This window comes from Triticum dicoccoides, chromosome 3A (genome assembly GCF_002162155.2).
Source record: "Triticum dicoccoides isolate Atlit2015 ecotype Zavitan chromosome 3A, WEW_v2.0, whole genome shotgun sequence".
Lineage (NCBI taxonomy): Eukaryota > Viridiplantae > Streptophyta > Magnoliopsida > Poales > Poaceae > Triticum > Triticum dicoccoides.
The window spans coordinates 611,407,217-611,416,099 of NC_041384.1; the positions used below are offsets into that span (position 1 = coordinate 611,407,217).

The following is an 8,883-nucleotide window of genomic DNA, read 5'->3' on the forward strand; positions in this document are numbered from 1 at the left end:
GCAGCGCTTCCATCTCTCTGAAAAATCAGAAGAGGCATATACATTTTGCTAATGTACCAGGTCGTTACTTCATCAATGACTATACATGTGTTCGCAAGTAGAAAAAAAACGAGCTAAGGATTCTTGCACACATTTTAGTCGCCGATAATCATATTGCCCATTTTTATTTCACACTAATTTATCGGTCTATATTGATAGCAATTGAAGTTGGCTAATGTTGGCTTCATCAGATTGATATGAGTATTAGCAGTAGCAATCTGAAATCAGGTCAAACTTGCAAAACAAAAAATGCCAACTGATTGAGGTTGGTGTCACTAAATCACTACAAACCTTTTTCGGCAATGAGTTAATCTGTCCATAATGTTAGAGCTGTCCTGGTACAAAATGGCCCATTTCTAACTCAGTCTCATAATCAACTGTCTCTTGACCATAATCAACAATTTGGTTTAAGATCATCACATGGCTTTACTTAATTTTAAATGTAGACTCTGACTGGCACACAAAACTTTGAAATGAGCAAAATCATCTCATATCCAGTGATTTGCCATGGTTTATGATAGATTGCTATGAAGAATGTCGAGACCCACCACGACTTTACCTTCTCGACAGGTAAGGATGCTTGTTTTCTTTTTTAAAAGCGCTTTCGGGTATCTAACATGATTTATGTTTTCAGATTTGATAATGCTGGTGTTGGGACTTGTTTGAAGAGATATTCTGATCCATCATACTTCAAGAAATCATTGGATGTGATGAGAGCAGACAAGACTGCACATCTCCAAAAAGAAAGGAGATCTCACAAAATCAAGGTTCTTTTTCTCTAATTATTTACCCTACTTTTAATTACTTTTTCTCCAGACAATGAAAGTTTACAGTCCATGGCATCGAACTAGGATTCGCGGTTGATTTCAGGGGAGATCACTATTGTGAGGAAATCAAGAAGTTGAGAGTTGGCTGGACTATGTGAGGAAGCGGGTTCAGGAGCTCAAAGCCAACAACAACCAGGGCTTGGCAAAAGATGTAAGCTCTCATGTTATAAGATTTGCTGCCTATTCTTTAATTAGCAATTGTTATAGTTATATGAATTAGCTATCTGCCTTGCAAATATATTTTTAGAGAGAAATATGAAGTATATATTCTATACAAGGCCGTCACAGTAATGTGTAAAATTCAGAATTGATTTCATGCACACGTTGGTTTCTTTTTCATGATACTTGCCTTTTCTGGGTATTTTAGTCCTTACAAGCACTTAAGAAGATATCCCAGGAGTGTCCAACTGCCTGCTTGAGGGCTGACGCACTAATTGCAGTGCCGTCATATCTTGACTTCTTCTCCATCGGTGTTCAAGTAATTTTACTAAATACTTTCATGTTTTTCCTGCATTTAGATATAACATTCTCAATACTTAAGTTGTTATTTTTTTGCAGCATTTAGAACTTGGGACATAGTAATTTGCCATATCACTGTCTTTTTGTTGTACACATAGTGTACTACATTTTATTATTATTCGCAATTTTTTCTGGGTGGAATGTATACAGAGAGTGGTTTTACCTACGACTCCTAATATGTGTAGGAAGCTTCCTTGAGACGCCTCAGATTTCGTAATGGAAGCGGTTCAACTGCTAACAAATTTTCTCAACTACCATGATGCAAAAGTATGCTTGTTGTTTGTATTTGCATACCCTGATTATGCCATGATACCATCTATTCTTAGATGCTGATGTTCTCAATCGATTTATTTCAGGTGTTGGAACATGTTTCCATTTGCCTGACTCGTATAGCAGAATCGTTTGCTTCGTCTTCAAGGAAACTGGATCAATTTTGCAAGCATGGATTGGTTGCACAAGCGGCTAGCTTAATAGCTGTTAGCAGCGGGACAAGCATCACTGAGTACATTAACATATACTTCCTCCGTTCCTAAATATTTGTCTTTTTAGAGATTTCAAATGGAATACCACATACGGATGTATATAGACATATTTTAGAGTGTAGATTCACTCATTTTACTCCGTATGTAGTCACTTATTGAAATCTCTAGAAAGACAAATATTTAGGAACGGAGGGAGTACATTATGCTTCTATTTCACTCTTTATTGCTACTGTATCATTTATGCAAATTTGCTAACTCTGGCTCATATATCCTTGAAGGGAGTAATTCGTGTTTTGTCAATATGTGCAGGTGGATCTCCATTGGCAGCTAAAATACTCCATGGAATTAGCGGCACACTTAAAGTTATCCTTGCGGGTGCTGGACGCTGAGGACCAGGAAGTGGTGGAACTGTCAGTCCGTCCACGTTCTAAAGCTGTATTTGTTTGTATTTGTGCACACCGTAAAATAGCTAAGTTGCAGGTTGTTAGGAGTACTGTGCTGCAGTTCCACTTATATGGAAAGAGACGATATTCATTTTCATTGACTGTCATGGAGTTTGCTTTGCTTTTCACATAAAACGCTGACCAAAGACCTCATCATTGCCATGTGCATGTGCTAAAAAAAGATGAAGAAAGCAACTTGAATGGGCGGAGACATACCTGGCACCGCAGAGTCACCACTCAGGAGGCGCACCAAGGGTGCGACCACTAGTTATGAAGATGTGTGAGCAGCCAAAAAGAAATAGCATATCAATGTTACTATGACTGAATTAATTAGGGAAGGACAACCTAAAGACATATTGTTCTACTCTGAAATTTTTGACATGAATCACTAATCTTTGGTATTGAACTTAGGTACTTCTCGTCATAATCAAGTAACGGTTGGCCACCTGAAATTGGAAGGAGGCCGAAGCACAAAAATAGACAAATCACTTTTTTGCACCACATGATTATAGTAGCATGCGTCAGTATACTGACCTACAAAGAAGTGAAAAACCAAAACTAATCTGACTTTATAAAGCACAAATAAAGATCTCTACATGTAACACTAAATCAGATTTCATTTTTATTAACATCACCTCATGGTTAATAAAACGACCAAAGAAAGGGAGCCCCACCTCATGGTCGCAGCAACTGTTGCTCAGAGAGCATCTCCATCTTTCCCATCGTCAGGTAGTTGGCCCACTCCAATGCCCAGACGCGCTGAACGACCAGCATGATTCGCAAGAACCGTACAAAATGAACAAGTTCAGGCACAGGGGCATGCTAGTGTACAATCAGTGAATGTGAATACAAGATTTATAATTTGCAGAAGCATATAAATATATTCTGATTACAAAAACATACCTAAACCACAGGCTTCTTCAGACTTCCCAATATCCAAGGGCGACAGTGCAAGATCTAGTTGTACAGGGTTCTTAATCATAAGTGACATAGCAAGAAATACTTCAGATTCACAGCATAAGGAAAGATGAGAGCTAAAACAGAATTAATTCCTTGCTCCAGCTCCAAAAACAGAGCAGATAATGCAAACTGTCTGTTGAAAGTGGATTGGAAAATGAACAGAATGCAGATGTACTTTCATTGAAACGACATACCTAATGAGAGCAGGACAATGGACAATTATGTTCGTTCTAATCAACAATCATGAGCAAATCCTAAGCAAACAACTTTGCAATTCCTCCCAGTGGGAGGCCAATTTCCAGAACTTTAATTGATACTTCACCTCCATCTCAGCAAGACGAGCGAGCTATAAAAATTAGATAAGAATAGACCTGGTAATGTAACCGGTATGGATTGAAATCTGGAAGGCATTACAATGTGTAGGGTTCATGAAGACATGGGATCATAATGACAAAAGCCAATGATAATACACCAAGTAGTGGGATACAGTTTTGCTGAAAAATTATCAAGACGACAGTACAATCCTTGAAGATTTGATTATTGTAGCTGAACTTTGAACAGAGTTAGTGCTTGAATCTAATACTCGGAAAATTAGTATATAAACCGTCTGATTACAATGATCTAAGAGGTGTTCCGCGCCAAGGAACTAATTAATAAATTTCAACACTATAAGAGCACATTTAAACTGAAATACTTACTGTTCCATGTCATTCTCCTCTGTAAACTTGTCCAAATGATCCCGAAACACCAAAGATTGTAGAACATGTGACATCCCTGGAAAGCAGGACCATGTTATGACTTTAGAAGGGTAGTAAGTGAAGAAGAAGAAAGCAAGAAGACCATATCTCATAATAGTACAAACTGAAGAAGAAAATAAAAATTCTCAGATGTAGCAGGAAAAATTGTATGGGTGCTTACTGCGTACAGAAGATTACCATTTGTCTTATCGCATCCAGTTATGCCAGCCTGTTCATATGCAAATCTATAGTCAAAAGGGGCAAAACATTGTAGGGCCTGAAATAGATAAGTGGCGCTGATTACGTCAGGTAAACTAGTGCAATTTGCACCGCAGACGAATAGAAATCAAACCCTAGCAGCAGGGACCGCACTAATCAAAACGAAGACTACAAGTGTAAGGATAGAAGGCGTTGTTTACCTTGGCTACGGCTGCGGCTAGGTTGGCGGTGACTTTGCTATTGCGGATGTTAGTGATGAGGTGGTCGTAGATAAACTCATTATATCGCGATGCATATCAGAAAGAAATTGAAATCAATCAGATGGCTAGAAACAGAGACATGAAAGATGCTTATTGCACTGATAAGCACATATGAACACATGGGCAACAGGTTTATATTACAGATACTTTAGTTGATTCAGAAGCAATGACACTGTCCAACAGTATAGTCTCAGCGATGAAGGACATTTCTTCACCGGATCTCTGAAAACATCAATTTTTACAGAGAGGTAATAATGTGTATAAACAATATGGATATATTTTTCGATAAAGAACAGGAACACAAACCAAATAAATAGTATACAGGTCAAAAAAATATCTGAGAAACAAAGATGCATTGTTACAAGGTCGCTGACGTGTGTTTGGCTAGCTAGATGGTGATCCTGACTTTGTGCTCAGTTTGGTAGCTGGAGACGATATTGCTGGTCGTAGCGGTTAATGGAATAGAATGTACTCAATCTAAAAACGCACATTTATACCCTGAGTCCCTGATGCAGGAGCATTGCTCACTGATGTTTATATTTCAGATTTACATGTTAATATTTTGATCTTATATAACCTTCACATATTTTGAAGATACTTTTCTTAATGGAAACAAGTAAACAGATACTTAGCTTGTAATTAAGTATAAGTAAAGTGATACGAAGTCAAAAGAGCATAATCTGGTGCACATGAATATATAATTAGCAACCATTACAAGTTACCTGCTTAACACAAACAAAAAGGAATAGCATGCCTTTAGGATAATTAGCAAGATACCTTAGAAAGAGGTAAACTAATCCACACATGAATCGATCACTAGTTCACTACAGCACCGCATACTTGAAAAGCAGGATACCTAAAAAAGGGGCAAACCAATGATCGATCAGTAAATGCTACGAAATGGTGTAATCTAACCTTACATCATAACAACCTTGAATTGTACAGTTTAGAAATAAGTAGTAGCTCACATCTCATAAGGCTACTATCAAGTACAACACGCGGGTGATTTACCTTAATAAGCTTATACTCTTTGAGTGAATGATTTTTTGCGTCTTCTGTTGTTCTTATTGTTTCTTTCAGTTCTTCAACCTTCTGATATCTCGCCCTCTCCTGATCTATTCCTCTTGATGACACGGATTCAAGTTTCGTCACCTGGTTGTGCAAGGCAAATTAAGTCTGATGATAGGCTTTGGATATGAAGCAAAGCATTAGAGTAATCAGTAAATGCATTGTGAATAGAAGCTGGATCCTGCGAGACACATGCACATGGCCACCGATGGTGGAGATGAATGGGGATTAGATCCGTGGTGGCGGCGTCCTCCCATTGATCGAAACCACCACCGGCACCTTCTCCTCCCACCTGCTCCTCCGTCGGCTCCTTGCCACTGCTACTCAGGGTAAGACCGGAGGATCAAAACATAAATTTATACCCAAAAACAAACATGTCATCGTTCTTTTATTAGTCTCAACTACGTACAGACTACTGCACAAGATTTCCATTGCCCCGAACATTAGTACAACAGCCCGAAATGCAAACAAAGGACCTATATGGTCCAAAGGTACAACAGAAATTTGATTTGCTCATATTAGCATGTAAGAAATGTAAAGGATGCATGTTGGAGCTGGATCAGTGTCAAACTAAAAAAGCTCAAATCAAATGTATGTGTCTGAAACATCAAAATTGTCTCCAAATCATGCAAAAATTGAATTGTTTCATGTGAAATTCCTTAAGAAAAACTCATTACCCTGCAATTAGTGTTGCACTTGAGTTCTTTTTGAGTCAACCAGATTCCTGGTTCCCTAGTACTACAAGGCTATCACAATCATTGGACGAGTGCAAGGAACAGAAGTGTAAGAATGTGTGAATCCACACGTTTATTTAATTTAGCACATCCCAAGTTGCAGATCTAACAACCTGGTGTCCTACACTCCTACTACGTAGTATGAGCTGCAAAGCGCTATTCATTGACCACATTTCGTAGAACATCTTGCAGGCACAGAAACAAAGACGACAAAATCTAGAGAGAGATGGTAGTCTGTATTGTAAAGCAGGAATGGGAGAGATGCGGCATCTCGTCTTGCCATGGTCGCTTGCACCTCGGGTTCGGCAGCGCTGCCATCTAATGGAGAGAGAGAGAGAGAGAGAGAGAGAGAGAGGGAGGATGGGTTGGATTGAACTCACCAGCGAGCTGAACTCGGCCGACCACCGCCGGCGATGTAGCCACACGACAAGGAGTTGCTGATTGATCTGTACGTGCCCACCTTGCTTCACTTCCCATTGCACGGCTGGAGCTTGCGCCGCCGCTAGAACCAAGCCGGTTGGACCCAAGGGGAGGGCGACTCGATGGGTCGATGAGGGATGCAGAGTACGCCGTCGACGGTGGTGGTGATTGAGGGTACCGTCCCCATCCACGTGGTGGAAGAGGAGATGAAAGGAGAGGGCGGCAGTGGAGCTCGAAGCGTGGGGTAATGAAGGACCACGAGGGAGGCCGGCGTCACGGAGGCACGCGCGGCCGATCTGGCTAGAGCTAATGTCTCTCCTTCCCAATCCCTGCCCTGCACGGCCTCACCCAGATGGCCGGCTTTGTGGGCCTGGGCGCAGCACTCGGGCGCGAGGTCCTTCCCAGCTGGCCGTAGAGCTGAAGAGGTCGCGTGCGTGGAGGAGAAACAGAGTAGGAATGGCTTCTTAGAGAAGAAAACGAAAAAAGTTTTACCAGCGCAGGTACTATCTCAGGATGGTAGATACCCTTTCTCGAGAGGGCACCATCTGAACCCATGGGCATATGCATCCACTTTTCATAAAATGCATTTTAAGCACGTTTTAAAATATCAAAAAAATCAAAAGAAAATATCACGCATATATGTTTGCAAATGTGTGTACGCGGCACAAAGTTTTATGAAAAGATCTCTTTTTGTTTTGCCTCCGAAAAAAGACAAATTTCAGTGCTTCTAAATAGTGTTTCACGATATAATTTTTTGTCTTTTTTGCACAGGCCACAAAAAAGTTATTTTTCCGTGAAACTTTATGCACGCACATAGAACATGGAGACGTACCCATGCAATTTTTTTCCAGATATTTTTAGAATTTAGAAATATATTTTTTAAAGTGGGTTCATATGTACCCGGATTCATGCATGCACTTCTCCCCTTTCTCTTGCTTCTTCCTTTTCTTTTTAATCTCGCCGCCACAGTAAGAATCGCCAGGTGGATAGACTCACATAGTACCCTTGATGCACACCTTATTGTTAGACTGCTCACAGTGGAGTGTAACATAAAGTAGTAACTTGCCGATGTTACTAGTCTATGTTACTACCTTCATAGTGGGCAGTAACATACGAGTGGTATCATGAAAGAGTGCATTTATTAGACTATAGACTCATTATGCCTTGAAATGTGTGATGTTACAGTAATTAGCTAAGTTACCACAAACTCCTCTCTCCTCATTAATTAGCTGCCACATAAGTAATCTTGTATTAAAATGTGTGATGTTACTACTTAAGTTACTTCCATTACGACTGGTCTTATTGTTTTGGATGGCTCGTGGAAGCTTGGGAGTAGGATGAGAGACGGCAGGTGTTTTTTTTTTTGCAACAAGGAGAGACGGCAGGTTTGTGCGCTAGCGACTTGGAATTCAACTCGCCTCGTGTGATGATGTCCATAAAAAAAATCGCCTCGTGTGATGTCGACTTGCGTGCGAGCTGCGTTTTTTCTTCTCTTTTTTTGGACAGCACGAGGTGCGGGTGAGGTGAGTAGCACGCGATCCCTTTTCTTCTCGTCTCCCCCTCCCGATCTGGGCCTGGGCTCCACGTCCATCTTGCAGTTCAAGTCGAAGCCCATCGGGCTGCAGAAACAAAAGCCCACCCACAGTTAGCTTCAGGATATCAGCGAACCCGGTGCGGGTGCGTGCGAGGAGCAGAGGCTGGTCGTTTCGTTTAGTCCCACATCGCGCAGCGGGAGGGATTGAGGGGGTCGGCGAGGCTATAAGAAGGAGGGGGTGGCGTGGGTAGCAACTCATACCTTTCTCGGCCTTTTGGCTAAGATCAAGTGTAGTATCTGTTCTTATCAGTTTAATATCTGATATGTGGGCCATGTGCCCACAATGATATTAAATTTATTTTTTGTGAGGGAGGGTCCACCATAATGGCTTGCCATTGGGGCTTTCACGTGTCGCCCAGGCGTTGCACTGCTGCCTGGGCCCGGCGCACCCCAACCAAACCAAAAGAAAAAAACTTTGTTAGTTTGAGCCGTTTTTCTCTGGAGCTCACTTCAGATCTCTGAAACTAACGTAGCATTATAGTTTTGCTGTAAGGGTGCTTAGTTTACCTGGATAGCTAAAATTGTAAGCTGTTGTTAAGGATGAGAAGAGTAGGCAGATGTTCAGGTTGAGAGGATACTCA

General features: G+C 41.0%; 2 long non-coding RNA genes and 1 other non-coding gene across 11 annotated transcripts in view; 2 read left to right on the plus strand and 1 right to left on the minus strand.

The window, feature by feature from the left end:
* Positions 1-2,407, plus strand: part of LOC119269575 — a 4,355-nt gene extending 1,948 nt beyond the window's left edge. For 2 of the 6 annotated variants that reach the window (XR_005133650.1, XR_005133647.1), the window contains exons 6-11: positions 486-609; positions 674-806; positions 891-1,017; positions 1,234-1,344; positions 1,571-1,652; positions 1,742-2,407. This is a non-coding gene — a long non-coding RNA (uncharacterized LOC119269575). The remainder of the gene's footprint in view (positions 1-485; positions 610-673; positions 807-890; positions 1,018-1,233; positions 1,345-1,570; positions 1,653-1,741) is intronic. The other 4 variants (XR_005133649.1, XR_005133651.1, XR_005133648.1 and 1 more) reach the window with 4 other exon arrangements.
* The window catches only part of LOC119269576, a 9,004-nt gene extending 1,887 nt beyond the window's left edge, over positions 1-7,117 (minus strand). The window contains exons 1-9 of one of the 4 annotated variants that reach the window (XR_005133656.1): positions 6,669-7,117; positions 5,498-5,874; positions 4,427-5,342; positions 4,189-4,236; positions 3,969-4,044; positions 3,465-3,616; positions 3,214-3,283; positions 2,985-3,069; positions 2,527-2,574 (exon numbers count right to left, since the gene is read on the minus strand). This is a non-coding gene — a long non-coding RNA (uncharacterized LOC119269576). Of the gene's footprint in view, positions 1-2,526; positions 2,845-2,984; positions 3,070-3,213; positions 3,284-3,464; positions 3,617-3,968; positions 4,045-4,188; positions 4,237-4,426; positions 5,343-5,497; positions 5,875-6,668 lie in introns of those variants that run through there. The other 3 variants (XR_005133653.1, XR_005133654.1, XR_005133655.1) reach the window with 3 other exon arrangements.
* Positions 7,118-8,499: 1,382 nt separating this feature from the next.
* On the plus strand, positions 8,500-8,696 carry LOC119273926. Its single transcript, XR_005135054.1, has one exon. It is a non-coding gene; the product is annotated as a U2 spliceosomal RNA (small nuclear RNA).
* The last annotated feature ends 187 nt before the right edge of the window (positions 8,697-8,883 follow it).